General features: G+C 39.8%; 1 long non-coding RNA gene across 1 annotated transcript in view; it reads right to left on the bottom strand.

Annotated features, from left to right (window-relative positions):
* The window catches only part of LOC126299087 (uncharacterized), a 39,704-nt gene extending 22,907 nt beyond the window's left edge, over positions 1 to 16,797 (bottom strand). Inside the window, exons 1-2 of the long non-coding RNA XR_007552720.1 lie at positions 16,282 to 16,797; positions 16,084 to 16,169 (exon numbers count right to left, since the gene is read on the bottom strand). This is a non-coding gene — a long non-coding RNA (uncharacterized LOC126299087). The remainder of the gene's footprint in view (positions 1 to 16,083; positions 16,170 to 16,281) is intronic.
* Between the last annotated feature and the right edge of the window lie 4,175 nt (positions 16,798 to 20,972).

Below are 20,972 nucleotides of genomic sequence, written 5' to 3'. Positions count from 1 at the left end.
TGTTCTCTAGAAAACAGCCAGATTTGAATGATTCATTGATTATTTTTGTTAATGGAGCTTTTATGGAATTTGAGCATTCTTTAAGGACACAAGCTGGGACTTCATCTACACCAGTTGATTTTTTATTTTCTAATTGATGTATAACTTGTGCGACATCTTTATCAATTGCCGGATAAAGTGCCATTGAGTTTGGCAGATGGTGCTGGTTGCTTAAGACATACGTGCCTGCAAAGTTCTGTTGTAATTTCTTAGCACTGCTGTTGAACTACACATTTACAAAGTTAACCATTTCTTTTGGGTGGTTCATTTGTCTATTTTTGTTCTTAATTTGTGAATTCAAAGTTTTTGCCCTGTGTTTGCTGTTTCCTCATTTGATAATATTCCAGGCTGCTTTGCTCTTGTTTTCTGCCTGGAATAGTATTTTATAGTTTGCGAGATTTTTAGCAGCTGGTAGTACCTTTCTGTAGATTCTCTTTTTTTTGTAAAATTGCAGAAAGTCTGGGTCTGTCTATTTTTGATTGAAGTGAGATACCTAAGAGTTTCAGAGAATTGTTTGATACCTCTAGTTATCCATATATTTTTCTGAAGTTGCAATGGTATGAAAAGTTTTGGGGAATGCTTCCTCAAATAGTAGTTTTAAAAATGGACATGATACTATTACATTTTGTTCAGATTTGTTTCTGCACAGACTTTCTCCCACCCTTCATATTTTATCTGGGATGAAAATTCATGCAGGTTTGATTTTGGGAACAGCCTTTTGTATACTTTTAATTCAGAGGACTTCTCTACACAAAAATTTACTTTTAATATCTGAAAAAATGATCAGGTAAGCCTAGATTTTGAACATTATATAGCATTTGTTCCTGTCTATATCTGTTGCTACATGGTGTATTAAAATAGAGGATTGTTTGGTTACTCTCTTGGGACAGCTTACAAATGAAGTCATGCCATAACTGTACAAAACATTTTAAATAGACATGGCTGACATCATCTGACTTCATTGTATTGATATTGAGGTCCCCACAGACGATTACGCTTTTTTTGAGCAAGATACCTTAGCTACTGTGATTTAGTTTCGAGAAAAAAATATCCTCAGCACCACTCAGTGATTGGTACACACAAATTACCATTAATTTTTTTGACATGTTGTGTTCTGTTACTTCAATAGCAGAAAATTCAAAGTGTTTATCAACACTTAATGCAATAAGGTCATCTGTGTCTTTAAATGAAATACCTCTCTTCACGTATATACAAGAACCCCCATCTTTCATGGAGAGTCTATTGTAGAAACAAACAAGTTCATATGAGGCTAAGGCTAAATATGAGATTTCATTCCCTTTGCACCAGTGTTCCGTAAGACGCACAACTGAACTGTCTAATGTTTGCAGATTTACTTGTAGTAGCTAAAATTTGTTCTCACGTCACTGACAGCCTTGCTTATGCAAGATACTTTGCAGATCTCTTTTGCTGTTGGCAATGCAACTGTGTCATATTTATCACTTCTATAAAAAACACTTGTCACCAACATTTTGATCCTCTGACTGATGATTTGCCCCACTTATTTAGGTGCATTCTGTGTCTCGTAAAGTGCTTTCTTTCCAGGTCATTTAGGGTGAGAAAAACAGCATTTAAAGTGGATTGACATATCTTTTTGTAAGCTTTGTGGATATCTCTGTTTACACATGACGATTCAGTAAGGTCGTGCCTATGTGGTATGCCTAGCACAATTATTTACTGATGCCCAAATGTACAAAGTGTCTCTCTTAATACTCTTGTTGCTACTTTCAGTTCATTTCTATATACATCATTTGCACTGCCTACTATCACAATACACCAGTTTTGCGATACACAATTACTGTTTTTATGGTCCTTCGGTATTTCCTGTAATCCTGCTCCAAGTTTCACCACACTTGTCACATTGAGGTCTTCTAGGTAACAAAGAATTTCTGCTATTCCTCTGCCATGGCTGTCAGAAAGCAACACTATACTAAAACTTTTTGGTAGCCCTTTGTTTACATTGTTGCACTGCTTGTTTACCTTCATTTCGTGACAGTTGGTTTCTCAAGCTGTGTTTCGACATAATGAATGCACTGTGTGTTTCCTTGCTGCCACTACAGATCGAAATGATTTACCTGGATTTTTCGTTTCCAGTTCAGTGTCTAAGGGTAGATACTGAAAACTGTTTCTTAAGGGTAACTGGAATCCGTTTGAATTAAGTTTGGGTTTTGAATATTCTTTTGGTTTGTTGTAGGTTTGGGATTTTCCAAGTTCTTTTTGTGATGGTGTAGATAGGTACTTCACTGTATTTTCCAGCAGCTTAACATGTTCTTTTGTGTCTCTCAAGTCTTTCTGCAATGCTTCTAGCACTTTTAGTTCATGGTTAGAAAAGCACATTTCAATTGCATTCATGTGACCATTACACATTGTTCCACATGCACATGATGCGTTTTCTTGATTCACTTTTGAGAAACAAAGTGAATGATACCATTTATGCATCACTGAGCATATTCTAACACCATTTAGCATGATTTTATTGCGTAATATGCAGTTTATGGATACTAAATACTTGTGATTTACAAAATGATATTCTATTATGTCTACACAGTCACATTCTTAAAAGTATTTTTTTGTGTACATGGCTCCCTCCAATGGTGGTGTTCATTATTAGGGTCACTGAATCCTGTACTGGATACTTTCAATTGAATCACTTCTTGCACAAACCCTAATCCATGCGTACTGATTTTGAGAAAAACTGAAACAAGACTTTGTTTATCGGAGTATTCCTTTTCCTTTCTCAGTTCAATTTTACTTTGTAAGTTTGTTTCTGGCGATATTCCGACACCATTTTCAAAGATGTTATGATTAGATTACATAATGGTTTTAATATTTAAAGTGGGTTAAAATGTGTTGTTCCTAAAATCGGTTGCTTTCCACAAATGCAATTCTGTGCTACTCATCAGTTTATTTTAAAATTCATTGATTTTAATACCAAAACTGTTATTGTAAGGCTACATAACAGGTTCGGAATATTAACTTTATTGTTCCTGAATACCAAAACTTATTTTAAGTTTACATAACAGATTATGAACACCAACTTTTAACTATCAAACACAGTCAAAGCAAGATTGGTGAAATATTGCTTGTGCCCATATTTCTTATTCATTGTCATACTATTTCCAGTTTACTGAAGGTCAGTTGTAAAATGTTCTATAAAAAGAACATGTGCTCTTCATGGGTATATGACTCCAAATTCTTGAAGCCAGCTATTTTCTTGTCAATGGAACATAGTTTTCATATGCTGCGGCTGTTGGCAGAGTTACTGTTGTGTACAAAATAAATAAGTAAATGATAAGGGTGCCTCACTATATGAACAATGTTGCTATAGAATTCCCTCTACTTACATTTGTATTCATATTCCATGAATTCTCACTCAGTGAAAGACTGTTTCTTATTTTTGAGGATTACTCTGCTGTTCGTTGTTTCTGAAGACAATGCATTATGTTTGTAATATTTTGGTCATAATTTTGTAGGCTGTGATAGAGTTTGAAAAAAATAGTAGTATTTTTGTAAGATACTTGCTGCAGCTGCAAGTTCTACAAACTGCATGATGGTATAAATCCCACTAACAGCCCGAATTTTCTTCTAAATCACTGCGAAGTTCCATTCAGAACAGGAACAAATGGCCTTGGACCATGGAAATAATGACTGTGAAAAATACTCAGACACTACATTTAATATAAGGAACCTTACCATAGTATTATTCTTATTCTGCTATGGGTAGCCATCTGAAAATCGATGAAGGTATTTTATGTTTGGTGGCAAATCATTTCATAAGCAATCCAGCAGAGAAGTACAGATTTCATCAGGACTTTTTAGTGACACCTTCATGATAAATATGCAATGTTGCATGACCCCATTTTGATGCAATGGGTTTTTAACACACTAACATTAATTTGCAAAAGTAAAACACTTCTTGAGCTGGTATGGTAGGAATGGACAGATTCTACATACAGTCGGTGATAACACCTGCAACACCATGCTCTTTTGGACATACTTCTTTCACTTCACAAATATGAGTTAACATTTTGAAGCCCAATCTTCATGAACCATCAGTTCTGCAGCAGTACCCATCTTGGCTTTTTCACCCAGTGTCTTTGTTTATAACTTATTTTTATGCCCTTCACAAGTTCCACATGTGTCAACTGTAGGATGACCACATGAAATTGAAAACCATTATTCAAATATTTTCAGGAAAAATTCATTTTTGATATTACTAGCTTGGTGGTGCCATATTTTGAATTGCTCAAGCATGATTTCGACATTCATTTGACTATTTAAACCACACTGTTCTCTTGTGTCAAAGAGTAATTTTTTGGGGATATGAATTTTATCCATAGGGGACTTTCCACAAGCAAGTAGATTGCTTATCCTCCCATCTCTGTTTTTTGACTCTGATCGTCCAGAGCTGTAAGCAAAGAGATACTGAAAGTTGTTGAATCTTGGTTTGCTGTTACCTCCTTCTGGTACTCTTCCTCTTCCTCTAGAATTATTATCTACAGAAGTAAATATTTGAAGATATGAATCCTGTGCATTCTCTGATGTCATGCCATAAAAAATTTCATTTCTTTCCTCGTCCAGAGCAGTTTATACGACGTCTAGAAAACTATACAATAAATCATTAGTTTACTATTTTAATTATGCATAATCTTCCATTACCATAACATTACTTACTCAGCCACATTTGCACTTAGAATATTTTGCAAATATTGGGGAGAGATAAGTCAGCAAGTTGGCATTTTGCATATTTTCATTCAATAATGCTGCATGGAATAATTTTCTGCGCAACTCATCTTTAGGAAAGAAAGCTTTCATTGCAAAAAAAAACGTAATGTAAGAATAGTATGTTGTGTTCACCCACAATCTTTAAGACATCTGTTTAAGGAGTTGGGCACTCTGCCTATTGCTTCATAGTGTATTTATTCCCTCATGAAGTTTGTTGTAAATAATCTACTACAGTTCAAGAGGAACAATGAGATACATATTACAATACCAGAAGGAAAGTGACATTCATTACTCCACATTAAGATTGTCTTTAGCAAAAAAAGGGCTGCACAATGCTGCAGCAAGAATTTTTATCACTTATCCAGTGATATAAAATGACACAGTAAAATAAAATTCGTTAAACTGCGAAAGTTCCTCCTCGATGACTTATATTCCATAGAAGTATTTCTATTACTATAATGTGTAGAAGGTGGTGGATAGGAATTACTTACATCTTTATATCGTTTCTTTTTGTAAAAAAAGAAGTTAATTTGTGACATGAATGTAAAATGAGTCATTCCATATCATTATGATCTATCGTGCAAAATGGTCCATGGAACTTGCAGTCTTTTTCTTTGGAACTAACTTTATACTGTAGTTTTTGTGAACCAAACCTTTAATTTACAATCTTTTTATGATTTCACATTCCTGCATTGGTGGGGCTTACTTCAAAAAAAGGTCTTTCTGTTTTGATCATATGGCTGTGGATCTACTTCAAACACTCTTTTCCTCTGTGGCTGCACATTTTACTAAGGACTTATATATTTGTTTCATTAATAAATCTATACTCTATGGCAGTAAAATTTCATATAACTATAAACACTGTTTCTTGTAATTAGATAGATAGATAGCTAGATAGATAGATAAATAAATAAATAAGTACTTTCATCAAACTGTTGATACTGGAGGAATTCCATACAATGTTCTCAAGAGACAACTATTTTTATCACCGTATACCTACAGAACATGTTGTCAAATTTGTATAGTAAAAATGCGGTTTTTCAGGAAAAAGTAGGCAGCAAAACAAACATTTTTACCAGTATTTGGAATTTTTGTGCAAGTCGTTTTGTATTCTACTGTTATTTGAAATAATGATCTAAACTTAAAAAAAGTTTAAAGTTAAGTTAGGACTGAATGGAGTATACTAGTTATTGGAAATAGTAGCCTGTTGCTAGATTAATTCTCATTACAATGTATTTAATTTGTGGCTAAATTTGTGACGTGTCAATTGTACCCTTTAACCAGGGCATGAGCGGATGCCCTCAAGAGCACGAGAAATAGCCGCCAGCTCTGCAGATGAACTGCCGAGGATGGGAAAAGGAGAAGGTAATTCGGATGCTCAGGATAACTATGAATGTGTGCAACGTAACTGGCGAGCAGTTGTGGACACCTAACCTTCAATGCACAGTGATGCACTGGGTTGAGGAAACCCAATTCTAAGGCCATAAACCAGACTCTCACAGTCAAGGCAGGATTGAACAAGGAGTCTGTAGAGCTGCAGCAGCGTAGAGGGATCTGCACCCCAGTTGGTGTTGCTAAGGCAATGGAGGGCATTGCGGTGCTGCCAGCACTTTTGCTTCAGCTGACAAAGGTGAGGAAGCCACATCAATCGGGTGTTGAAAACCAGTCCCAAGAATTGAAAGTGTCCACTACAGTCAGTGATTTGTCTGGATGAATGGTACGACACCAACAGAAGTGCATGACACATGACTTCGTGGCTGGAACCTGGAAGCCGTGGACTAGAGCCCATGACTGCACCTTGTGGATGGCTCCTTGTAGGCGCCGTTCATCAACACCAGTACTGGAGGAGCAGTACGAAATACAGAAGGCGTCTGCATACAGAGAAGGTGAGACCATTGGCCTGACAGCTGCTGCCAGACCATTAATGGCCACTAAAAATAGAGATACACTCAATACAGAGCCCTGTGGGGCACCATTCTCCTGGATGGGTTGAGAACTATGGGAGGCACCAACTTGGACATGGAAAGTATTGAGCGATAGGAAATTTTAAATAAAAACTGGAAACAGGCCCTGGAGACCATTATACTCATATAATGTGGCAAGGATATGCTGTCGCCAGGTAATTTCGTAAACTTTTCGTAAATAAAAAAAGATGGCAACCAGGTGTTGGCGTCTGGTAAAGGCTGTTCGGTTGGCAGGCTCGAGGGAAACTAGATTATCAATTGTAGAACAGCCCTAGCAGAAACTGTCCTGGCATGGAGCTAGTAGGCCACATGACTCCGGGACCCAACACAACCACCGACTTACCATACATACCAGCTACTAAGAATGTTGGTGAGGCTGATGGGCCGATAGCTATCAACATCAAGCGGCTTTTTACCATGTGTGAGCTCTGGAATGATGGTTAGTTGGTTCGCTTAAAGGCGGGAGACGGGACCAAACTATGAGGTCAGCGGTCCCTTGTTCCTAATAAAACCAATGCCAAAAGTGAGAGAATAAAACGGATGAAACGTGTAACACAAAATGGAAAGAAAGGAAAAGCCACAAGAATGAAGGGAAGGCAACGAACACTAAAAGTAAAGAAAAAGAGGCTAAGAAAACAACAGAGACACTAGAAAAGGAAGAGAGTAAAACATTAAAGCAGATTACAGTGGCTGGCCAACCACGAGGATACAAAGGAAAAGCCAGCCACTCTGCAACACATTAAAACCTCCACCCTTAAAGCAATAGGGTGGAGGACACAGAGTGACAAAGAACATGCGCTGAAACCTACATAGAAGTATAAAACCCACTCCCATGGATAAAACGTAAAACTAAAGCTGCTGTGGGGGCATTGTCACCCAATACTGAAGGCAGGGTGCTGGGAAAGTTAAAAGTCTGTCACAGAGCGGCTAAAAGTGGGGAGTCCAGCAAGAGGTGAACGACTGTAATTTGAGACCCACAGCGATACTGAGGTGGGTCCTCGCGACGGAGGGTGGCCAGGGTAGCAGTGGTCGATAGTTTGTGGGCTGCTCAATGAGTCAGTACACAGAAGAAATGACTCGCCAGGGCATGAGTGGATGTACTCAAGAGCACGAGATATATCTGCCAGCTCTGCAGTGAAAACACTGCAGCCAACTGACAATGAGTGCTGCTCAATATGTCCTCCATGAACATATGCAAAGTCTACGTGACAATCAGCCATTGAGCTGCCGGTGTAAACCACTTCAGAACCCCAAAACATGTCAAGAATCAAGAGGAAGTGACAGCGGACAGCGGCGGGGGTTAACGGAGTCCTTATGGCCATGCTAAAGGTCCAGACAAAGCTGTGGCCGAGACTTACACCATAGAGGCGTACTTGAACGGACCGTAAGTAGAGGTGATAAAGGGAAGTACTCCAATTCAGCGAGAAGGGACCGCACAATAACCTCAATTGTTAGCCCTGATCTGGGCCGCCAATGCAGGTGATGGACTGCCGCAGGCAGGAAAAGTAGATCGTAATTCGGATGCTCAGGGGAACTACAAATGTGTGCTGCGTAACTGGCGAGCAGTTGTACACGTCTGATCTGCAATGGAGGGAACCAGCCTCCACCAGTATGCTAGTCACTGGATTCGTCCTACAAGCTCCTGTCACTAATTGAACCCTACAGTGGTGCACAGTGTTGAGTAAATTCAATGCTGAAGGCACTGCCGAAACATAAACCCCACTCCCAAAGTCAAGACGTACAGGATGCAGGCGTTCAAATTTTCTCTTAGCACAGTGTAGGTCAATCGGTTCAGGGTCTTTTACTCCATGATTTTCCTTTCTTTCTGGAGAATCATGCAGTCAGGTGAGCAAGGTGAATGGTTCTCTCCACAACTGACACAGATAGGAGGTGGGACACATGGAGTATTGGGATGTGATGGGCGTCCGCAATCTCGGCATGTGACGCTGGAAGTACAGTGGGGAGACATATGGCCAAACTTCCAGCACTTACAGCACCGAATCAGGGGAGGGATATAGGGCTTTACATCACACCAGTAGCCCTTCACCTTGACCTTCTCGGGCACTGTAGCACCCTCGAAGGCCAAGATGAAGGCACCGGTGGCAACCTGATTATCCTTTGAACCATGGTGGACACACTGGAAGAAATGTACACCTCGCCACTCTAAATTGGCGCACAGCTCATTGTCGGACTGCAAAAGAAGGTATCTGTAAAATATTATACCCTGGACCATATTTAATCACTTATGGGGTGTGATGGTTACAGAAACATCCCCCAGCTTGTCACAGGCGAGTAACTCCTGTAACTGGGCAGCGGATGCTGTTTTGATCAAGAATGACCCAGATCTCATTTTGGACAAGCCCTCCACCTCCCTGAACTTGTCCTCTAAAAAAAGAAACATTACATATATCAAATAATAACGAGAAAATTCAAATTTTGACCTTAGTTCCCCAAAGCTGGTCTATCAAAAAGACTATGGAAAAATTTTGTGTTTCAGAAAGAATGGTAAGGAAGGCTAGAAAGTTAAAAGCTGAACAGGGAATATTGGCACAGCCCAAAGGTAAATGTGGGAAAAAGCTTTCTGAGAATGTGAAGGTAAGAGTCCTAGAACATTTTTATGATGAAGAGTTTAGTCGAATTTATCAAGGAAAGAAAAGGACTGAATTACTGTTTGGATAGATGGAGAAAAGGTTAAAAAACAGAAATACTTATTACTGAGCAACTTAAAAGAAATTTTTGTTGCGTACCGCAATAAAAATGGACCGGAAATTGGATTTTCCAAATTTTGTGAATGAAGGCCAAAGTGGTGTGTGACGGTGGGCACAGCTGGTTCACATTCAGTTTGTGTCTGCACAATACATCAAAATGCGAAACTAATGTTGGCACATAGCCCAATAAAAGAAAATTACAAAATTTTACTGAGCAAAATTGTCTGTAATTTGGGAACAAAGGATTGCATGCTTCATTGCTGTGAAGTATGTCCAGGAACAGAAGCTCTAAAGGAATATTTGGAAAGTGCTTTTGCAGATAGTGATCCTGAGGATACAATTCAGTTCAAACAATGGACTCACACTGATAAAGATACACTTGAAACCAGAGAAATGACAGTTGAAGAATTCATTGAACTATTAGTTACAAAACTGTTGGCCCTTTCTTCTCGCCACTACATTGCAAAGCATCACAGCAAGCATTTGCAGTTTACTAAAGAAGGTCTCATACCAGGAGAATTGATTATATTAATGGATTTTGCACAAAATTACTCCTTTATTGTCCAAGACGCAGTACAGGGATTCCGTTGGGAAAATAGTCAAGCTACAATACATCCATTTGTCATTTACTACAAAGGTAATGAAGACCTGAAGAGTGTCAGCTACTGCATAATCAGTGATTGCCCCCAACATGACACAGTTGCAGTGCACGTGTTGTTAATGTACTTGATCAAATCCCTTAAGTGCATTTTTAAAGAAATTAAGCATATTCATTATTTTAGTGACTGTTCTGCAGCACAGTACAAAAATTTTAAGAACTTCTTAAATCTTTGCCATCATCAAAAAGATTTTAGCATTACTGCAGAATGGAATTTTTTTGGAACAAGCCATGGGAAATCACCATATGATGGAATTGGGGGCACAGTTAAGCATTTAGCAGCAAGAGCTATACTTCAATGCCCAATTGACAACCAAATCTTAACACCAACTGATCTGATTGAATATTTTTAAAAAATCAAAAGAATCATGGTATTGAATTTATTTATATTAAAAAAGAAATTATTGAAGAGGCACAAATTGATCAAGAGAAACGATTTGAGGATGGATGTACGGTGTCTGGTACAAGAGACCATCACCATTTTGTGCCAATTGATGAAAAACAATTTAAGATTCACAGAGTATCAAGCGATACAATGTCCTTTCTAGCACATGTTAACCGACATGATAAAGTTGCTACTAAACATGAACTACAGCCTGTCCAGTATGTTGCTTGTGTTTATGTTGGAAAATGGTGGATAGGAAATATCTGTGAAGTTTAATGTGAAGAAAGAGATGCCTTGATTAATTTCATGCATCCTCATGGAGGTGCTCAATCATTTCATTGGCTTACCAGAAGAGACATATGCTGGATCCCAGAACAACAGGTAATTGCAGTCATACCAGTCCCAGCTGCTTCAATGATGGGATCGCAATACAGTTTGCCGGAAGCAATAGTTTTGGATATCATCAAAAAATTTAACACATTTAACAATGGAAGAATTCTGTATTACGGCTTGGGAACAACAGAGAGACCCAAAAAAGGTTTGGGAACCTGCTAGATACTCACATTCCGTCTTGGGAACCTGCTAGACATCCACTTTCAGGCATCGGAACCTGCAGTAAAGAAACCCACCCATGCCTGACCTTTCATGGCTAACAGGTGGGGCCCCTTGGTGATGGGGTTACCAGTCTTGAGATTGGCAGTGGCATAGCCACCATGGATCAACACAAGGATTTTCCAAATTACCAAAAACGTCAATAGTTTAGGCAAATTTTTTGCACCTTACCCATAGAGACACCAAAATGAAAATAGGTTTTCCTATAGAATGAAATGTGCTCTGTTGAATGGTGTTAATGAATGTAATGTGGTAGGTGTCCATTTTGAGATACATGACTCTGAACATGGGTATATTTTGATACATTCATGTTTTTTAGCAAATTTACAGGATGGTAGTACAGTAATTACTAGCCAGGCCAAAATTTGTGATATACTAAACACCCGGACAGACACTAGTTTAGCAAAACACCAGGTCCATAGCGCACTTTCTCCACTACTTATACCTCATTAAACTATGGGGGCAAATTTTTCGCGACATGATTTGTTGCCCTCTTTAAACTGAGATTATGCGAAATGCATTGCTTTCTGAACTCTACTTGCAAAATTTGCGTGTAGAGCACACAAAGTTGTACCACTATACCCAGAAGCAAGTGTCTAGATCTTTTACATTAGAAACAGTGGAATGCCAAACTTGATGATTTCTTCACAACTTTTCGGTCTCTGTAAAAGTAAAGTGGTCTTTACAAAAATGGCTCTAGCACATCAATCAAGTTACAGGTGAGCCTGAAACTTTGCATAAGTTCATGTAGGGCCCTCAGGTACATCCTGTACAAATTTCATCAAAGCTGAAGATGGTCGAGCTGGGATCGTCTTCTAAATTTGGATACTTGATATGGAATGACCGTTCTGATGAATTTTAAGCAACGCAACCAAAACATATCCTTGACTTATAATCATCAGTGGGTGGGCCAAAAAGCTCTTTACTTAAGAATATTGCTTGACTGAGAACCAATTATTTGCTTTATGTTAGCTTGTCGAATACCTTCACACCATAGCATATAATTTTGCTGTAATACCTAGACAATGAAGTTCAGTTTACACATCAATAATATTTGTATTTTTTATTGAGATAATAACCAACACAGTTCAGCTTCAACTGATTTTTCCTGACCACACTACACTCTGACTAAAATAACTGTCACTGATGTTTTGGTTTGTCTAGTGGCAGGGGCTAAGCTGACTGCTGTTCTTTCTTGGCACCCACATGCCCATTATATTGACAGATTTTTAGGCAGCACCCAAATTTTCCAGGTACAGTAAAATGTACGGGAAGGGGAGAGCCAACTGCCACCCCCACTAATTTATTACCCACTGCCACTTATGATAACAACAACCTGGAAGTATGTTTTTACCCATTTGCAGAACATGTGCAGCTATTGCTTGCCTTAGTACAAGGAATGTTTTATACAACCAACAACCCTGTTGGTACCATAGTTGTTTGTCAGTCACAAAGTTATTTTAATCAAAATGTAGAAGAAAACATAATAATGCAATAATTTACCGCTAAATCTGCCAATTGCTCAGGAAAGCATTCAACAATAGCTACAAAAACTTGCTATTGTTTGTCCACTAATATAAAGTAACTGACAGTTAACCCAATTTTAAATCTGAAATAAAATTGTGTCTTCTAAACAACTGCTGCTTGGTAGGTAGGTATTTAATCAAAACTTGTAGCACAGAAGATTAAAATAAATACTTCTCTTATTAAGATGGAGATGTAAATATTGCTTAACAGTAACATGAGCAACGACAGACTATATTCACATGCTATTATTACTTTTAAGCCATTGAGGTAGTTGGTAATTGGTAAATGGCTAGCATATACCCATAAAGATAAGGAAGACACAAACTTAAAGAGTATACAACCAATGCAATGTACACAATTTTGATAGAAACAGGCCATCAGTACTTGAAACATGGTGTTATTTTTAACTAATCACACAAAATATACATCACAAGAATAAAATCAGAGTATATAAGGGATCTACTGCTCAAATTTTTCCAAAAGGTATGCCGGCAAAACCGGAAGTTTATTTCCCCCAAAAGCTTCGATTAATGATGTCATCAAGGTGGTGTAAACACCTGTTTCAAGCATATACAATATTGCTATCATGACATCACCCATGACATCCACAAAAATAAACACTGATAACCTGTGAAATAATTAATTGCAACAACATAAGTAAACTAACGAGGCAACCACAGGAAGAAGGGGGCTTAGGGCAGGGAACAAACTAAATATACAACAGTAAGAATAACAATACCATTCCAAAACAATCTAAATATACAATAGTAAGAATAACGACACCATTCCAAAACAATCAAACACACACAATTCTTAAAATTTAAAAAATTGGAATTGTAAATTTTGTTTGACCTATACAGCTCAAACGAAGACCACAATACCAGTAAACCAACAACTCAAAAACACAGTACCACAAATTTCGTTTTACCTAATTAGCTCAAACAAAGCCTTCAATACCAGGAACCCACATACGAGTCAAACCTGGTATTGCAAATTTCCACTTGACCTAACGAGCTAAAATTACAACCAAGATACCATGAACTCCCCCAGAATTTCAAACGCAATACCACACTTTCACTTGACCTATATAGCAGCGAAAACAAAGCCCGAAGTAAAAACACTAATTCTCAAATAAATTATCCAAATTTTCACTTACCTAAAATGAAGTTCATAGCATTAAAAATGACACCTCACCTCACTCATGTAACTAATATAAAAGATGTAATCTAATCAACAATGGTAAACCTATACCCATAATAGCTACCAATCACAATTCAACACAGTTACCAAACATTAATGAGCAAAACAGCAATATTCATGAAAACCTGCACCATCACAGATTCTGATCAACTATAAATTCACAGACAATAAGTACAAAAAAACATATGCACATAAAATACTTTACCCCCTCCCCACAATCTCACAAAAAAACTAGGAAGAGAAAACTGCCATCAATTCAAAGAACTGTAGGAATTTTAGTGTAGACAACTTATCTCCAACCATTGCAACAAGGAATAGCCCACTCAAATTACTATACCATACCCATGAATGAAAATATAGAAAAATAATATTAAATTTCCAACCATAAAAAAACACTGCACTAATAATTTCAAACAGAAAAATGAATCCACGAGCCAGAATATGCCAAATCAAAGTAACAGACTTGCAAACTGCCACAAATTCTTCCAATAACAACCTGAAACACTCAATTCTCAGTATCAAACGAATAACTAACAAACATAGATCCAGCCCACAAGAGTGTCACCAAATACTACAATACACCATCTACAAACACAAACCGAATTAAAACCACCACGCCCCGTCACCACACACCAGAGCACAGTTACATTGTTGATCAAAACAGATGGATCGAATTGCAAATTTCACTCAACCTAGTGTGTACACCTCATTCATACCCACACTAACAATCTCCAAAGAAAATGTTTCAACTGCATTGACACTGTTCCACACAATAGCAGAAACTCTATGCACAGCCTCATCAGAAGTTAATCTATAGGCATAAACTTACACTAGGCCGGACCCAGTAAATAGTTGTAAGAGGAACACTGTACTGCCATAGTTATTAGAATAGCACACTGCTGTAATATTCTAGAATGAGTCTAACAGGTGCCAGAGTCTCTGGTCATACTATCTGGTGAAATATAGTCTTGCTTGAATAGAGACTACTTACTGCTGTGGAATATAGCAGTTGAGGTACAATCACTGTCTGATGAGTGACCCAAAACAGAAACACTACCACCCTCAGCGGCATTAATACATAAGACTGTGGGCATAACCATATAGTAGCCCCCAGGCAGTAAATAAAACTGAGATGATGATAGCCAAATGGCAAGAACACGTCAATCAATTTTCTAGAAAGCTTAATTGCTGTTAAAACCTTTGTTCTCTCATAGAGAGAGAGAGAGAGAGAGAGAGAGAGAGAGAGAGAGAGAGAGAGAGAGAGAGAGAACAAACTTAAAAATGTCAGTATTGCCTGATTTGCCTATGATGTCACTACCTGCACACGGCAACGGACACGAAAATACGTACAAATAAGACAATAACATCTCCCTCCAAAAATACAATCAAACTAACGAGGCAGCCGCGGGAAATTGGGGGTTTTACGGAGGGGACAAGCTAAATATAACAATAAAAAAAGACACCACGATCCCAAAAACACAAAAATGACGGGAAAAAAATTACGAATCAGATACTTTCCTTGGTATAAAATTGATAACTGAACGATTTGGTGACGCCTCTTCAGGGACAATGGTATACGTGTTCTTACACTTACGTCACAATACATTTTCTCCCCAATGGTACTCACGGCTAATACTAAAGAGCGAGAATTTAATAGACACAGATTTTTGTCTATGAATTTTCTTAATGTCAACAGTGACACTCATCTAAACTTTTACCTTCTATTTCAGCTCCTTGTTTTGCAATTGCAAATTTCCCCTGCATATCATGTTCTGCATTCAACAAATTTTAACATTACCTACTTCACTGGCTGTAAAAGTTGAACTGCATTGCTTACAACCCAAAACGCTTAAATGACGAAGCCTTCCAATGACCACTACAATACTGTTCACAGAACAGCCGTATCCACCCTCTCATGTCACTATTACAAGGCAAAGTAACCACTAACTTGCACACAACTTTGAAACTAAATCTGCAGATTATGATATGCAGCTATTCAACATTGCAATTGCGGCTCCAATAAATACGCCAAAATAAGTTATATACACTTATGTTCTAGAGAAATTCTATATTTTATCAGCAATCACATTAACCATGAACTTACTTAGCTCACAGATATTTAAATATATAGCGCGTTTCCCACTTACTACTACATGTCGGTGTAGTATGCTGGCTCTTGACGAAAACAATAATAAACCACAAACCTTCCTAACACCCAAAAATTTCGTCTGTAAAGTTAATACTCACAACGCCTTCAACTGGATGTGCATCGTCCGTGAAGTATATCCCTTCCAATGTTTTGCTGCTGGAACACTGTTGTACGAGATTTGCACCTTTAATGTTGATATGACATGAAATAGAGAAACAAAATATATTAGTGATAGATGCACTCATAAAGGGGCTTGAAAACGTTCAATATTTAGTGGCAATATTAAGTTGACGTACCTTCAATATATTGAAGCAACTAGCACACGATCGATAACGTCTTCCGCTGGCAGCGCGAATTTGCGTGAACTTACGACCGAGAATGGACAGTTGGAATATGCATGCTGCCATCTCGTGTAGACGTTGAGAAACACTAGCTACTAGCTACGTAGCTGAGATACATTATGCAATTAGATAATTAAACAATTAAGCCCAATTAAAAGGTCAATATTCTGTGTTTTAAATCTATAAAGAAAAAATTGTGACGCAAATGCTGTAGTTGAAGAGCTTCTAGGGTTATAATGATACAAAGTCAATAAATTTCATTGTATTGGTTTCACTCTCGTTAGATGTATGTAATATTGCTACTTATAAATACCGAATCCATAGCAAGTTAATTTCCTCGGAAGTGCGTATTTAATGTTCATCGCTGACAGATTCATCTAAGCACAGACGAGGGAGGATAGAGTTACAGGAGTTCTGTTAGATGATTCTGGATGGCGCAGGAGTGCGAAACTGCCCGGGCAGCACGTAACTGCACACGAGGCCGTTGCAAATCCAATAAAAGAAAATGAAGCTTGTGGAGACGTACAGATATCGAATATCTAAGCACAGACAAAGATATGCACACAGGAAACCTCCGTGAGGGCCTGTTGACACGAACAGGGATGCTGGACGGGGTTACAGGAGTTCTGTTAGATAACGCTGGGGTACGAAACTGTCCGGGCAACAGGTACCAGCACACGAGGCCGTTGCAAATCCAATAAAGGAAAAAACGGCACTTACAGACGTACAGATATCGAATATCAAATCACAGACAAACATTTACAGATAGGAAAGTTTTGAAACGGCATTTTAACGCTAACAGTGTTGAGGGATGGGGCTACAGTAATTCTGTTAGTTGAAGCAGGATGGCTTTGAGTACGAAAATGTCAGGCCAACAGGTAAATGCACACGAGGCAGTGGAAATGCAATAAAGGGGAAAAAAAGCACGTGGGGACGAAAGGAAATGGAATATCTAAGCACAGACAAACATATACAGACAGGAAAACTAAGAAAGCTCCTGGTGACCCGAACACGGATGCGGGACGTGGCACCAGTAGTTCTGTTACCTGAAGCTAGATGGCGCTGGGGTGGGAAACTGTCCGGCCAGTAGGTAACTGCAGACGAGGCCGTTGCAAAGCCAAGAAAAGAAAAAAAAGCTCGTGGAGACGTTTAGAATTCAAATATCTAAGCATAGACCAACATATACAAACAGGAAACCTCCGAAAGCGCCTGTTGACGCGAACAGTGATGCTGGACGGGGTTTAAGCAGTTCTGTTATCTAACGCTGCATGGCGCTGGAGTGCAAAACTGTCCCGGCAGGTGGTAACTCCACAGGAGGCCGTTTCAAATCAAATAAAGGAAAAAACAGCTCGTGGAGACTTACAGAAATCGAATGTCTGAGCACAGACAAACATATACAGACAGGAAACCTCCGAAAGGGCCTGTTGACGCGAACAGGGATGTGGGATGGGGCTACAGTAGTTCTACTACATGATGCAGGATGGCGTTGGGTGCGAAACTGTCAGGACAGCAAGTAACTGGACTCGAATCAGTGGAAATGCAATTAAGGAAAAAAAAGCACGTCGAGATGGAAATGGGATATCTAAGCACAGAATAAGACATACAGACAGGTAACCTCCGTGAGGGCTTGTTGACGCGAACAGGGATGCTGGACGGATTTACAGCAGTTCTGTTAGATAGCGCTGGAGTACGAAACTGTCCCGGCATTAGGTAACTGCACAGGAGGCTGTTGCAAATCCAACAAAGGAAAAAAAGCTCGTGGAGACGTAGAGAAATCGAATATCTAAGGACAGACAAACATATATAGACAGGAAACCTAAGAAAGTGCCTGGTGACGCGAACAGTGATGCGGGACGTGGCCACAATAGTTCTGTTACATGACGCTGGATGGCACTGGGGTGCGTAACTGTCCGGCCAGCAGGTAACTGCACAGGAGGCCGTTGCAAAGCCAATAAAGGAAAAACAAGCTCGTGGTGACGTACAAAAATCGAATATCTAAGCATAGACAAACATATACAGACAGGAAACCTCCGAAAGGGCCTGTTGACGCGAACAGGGATGAGGGATGGGGCTACAGTAGTTCTGTTAGATGACGCTGGATGGCGCTGGAGTACGAAATTTTCCGGGTATTAGGTAACTGCAGACGAGGCAGTTACAAATCCAATAAATGAAAAAAAAGCTGGTGGAGACGTACAGAAATCGAATATCTAACCACAGACAAACATATACTGACAGGAAACCTAAGAAAGCATCTGGTGACGCGAACAGGGATGCGGGACATGGCCACAGTAGTTCTGTTACATGACGGTAGATGGCGCTGGGGTGCGAAACTGTGCGGCCAGCAGGTAACTGCACACGAGGCTATTGCAAAGCCAATAAAGGAAAAATAAGCTCGTGGAGAGGTTCATAAATCGAATATCTAAGCATAGACCAACATATACAGACAGGAAACCTCCGAAAGCGCCTGTAGACGCGAACAGTGATGCTGGACGCGGTTAAAGCAGTTCTCTTATCTGACGCTGGACGGCGCTGGAGTACCAAACTGCCAAGGCAGGTGGGAACTGCACAGGAGGCCGTTGCAAATCAAATAACGGAGAAAACAGCTCGTGGAGACTTACAGAAATCGAATATCTAAACACAGACAAACATATAGAGACAGGAAACCTCAGAAAGGGCCTGTTGACGCGAACAGGCATGCGGGATGCGGCTACAGCATTTCTGTTAAATGACGCTTGATGGCGCTGGAGTGTGAAACTGCCCGGGCAACAGGTAACTGCACACGAGGCCGTTGCAAATCCAATAAAGGAAAAAAAAATCTAGTGAAGACGTACAGAAATCAAATAACTAAGCACAGACAAACATATACACACAGGAAACCTCCGAAAGCACCTGTGGACGCGAACAGTGATGCGAGACGGGGCTACAATAGTTCTGTTAGATGACGCTGGATGGCGCTGGGGTGCGAAACTGTCAGGGCAGCAGGTAAGTTCACACAAGGCCGTTGCAAATCCAATAAAGGAAAAAGAAGCTCGTGGAGACATACAGAAATCTAATATTTAAGCACAGACAAACATATACAGACAGGAAACCTCCGAAAGGGCCTGCTGACACGAACAGGAATGCTAGACAGTGTTACAGCATTTCTGTTAAATGATGTTGGATGGCGCTGGGGTGCTTAACTGTTCGGGCTGCAGGTAACTGCACAGGAGGAAGTGGGAATCCAATAAAGGAAATAAAAAAAAGCACGTGGAGACGTAAGAAAATGGAATATCTAAACACAGACAAATATATAAAGACAGGAAACCTCCATGAGGGACTGTTGACGCGAACAGGGATGCTGGACGGGGTTAAAGGAGTTCTCTTATCTGACGCTGGATGGCGCTGGAGTTCCAAACTGCCCCGGCAGGTTTTAACTTGACTTGAAAGGTGATGCGGGCTAGGGTTTCAGTAGTTCTGTTACATGACGCTGGATGGCGCTGGGGTGTGAAACTGCCCGGCCAGCACGCAACTGCACACGAGGCAGTGGAAATGCAATAAAGGAAAAAAAAAGCACGTAGAGACGTAAAGAAATGGAATATCTAAGTACAGACAAAGATTTACAGACAGGAAATCTCTGCGAGGGCCTGTTGACGAGTACAATGATGCTGGACAGTGTTTCAGCGGTTCAGTTAGATGACACTGGATGGCGCTGGAGTGCCAAACTGCCCGGGCAACAGGTAACTGCACACAAGGCCGTTGCAAATCCAATAAAGGGAAAAAAGCTCATGAAGACGTACAGAAATCGAATATCTAAGTACAGACAGGAAACCTCCGAAAGGGCCTTCTAAAATGCGAGCCCAGATGAACATATACAGACAGGAAACCTCCGAAAGGGAGTGTTGACGCAGACAGGGATGCGAGACGAGGCTACAGTAGTTTTGATACATGACGCTGGATTTAGCTATGGTGCGAAACTGTCCGGACAACAGGTAACTACACATGAGGCAGTGTAAATCCCATAAAGGAAAAAAAAGCACGTGGAGACGTAAGGAAATGGAATATCTAGGCACATACAAACTAATACAGACAGGAAACCTCAGAAAGGGCCTGTTGACTTGAACGGTGATGCGGGCTAGGGCTACAGTAGTTCTGTTACATGTCGCTGGATGGGGCTGGGGTGCGAATTTGCCGGGCAGCAATTAACTGCACACGAGACAGTGGAAAAAAAAGCAAGTGGAGACGTAGGGAAATGGAATATAAAAAGCATAGACAAAGATATACAGACAGGAAACCTCTGTGAGGGCCTGTTGACGCGAACAGGCTTGCTGGACCGGGTTACAAATAGTTCTGTTAGATGATCGTGGATGGCACTGGAGTGTGAAGCTGCCCGGGCAGCAGGTATCTGCGCATGAGGCCTTTGCAAATCCAATAAAGGAAAAAAAGAACCTAGTTGAGACGTACAGAAATCGAATATTTAAGCACAGTCATACATATACAGACATCTTCATGAGGGCCTGTTGACGCGAACAGGGATGCTGGACGAGGTTACAGTAGTTCTGTTACATGACGCTGGATGGCGCTGGAGTGCGAAATTACCCGGGCAGCAGGTAACTGCACGCGAGTCCGTGGCAAACCCAATAAAGGAAAGAAAAGCATGTGGAGACGTA

Source organism: Schistocerca gregaria, chromosome X, assembly GCF_023897955.1.
Source record: "Schistocerca gregaria isolate iqSchGreg1 chromosome X, iqSchGreg1.2, whole genome shotgun sequence".
NCBI lineage: Eukaryota > Metazoa > Arthropoda > Insecta > Orthoptera > Acrididae > Schistocerca > Schistocerca gregaria.
The sequence above is the reverse complement of the archived record's forward strand: the minus strand, read 5'-3'. Positions and strand labels throughout refer to the sequence as shown.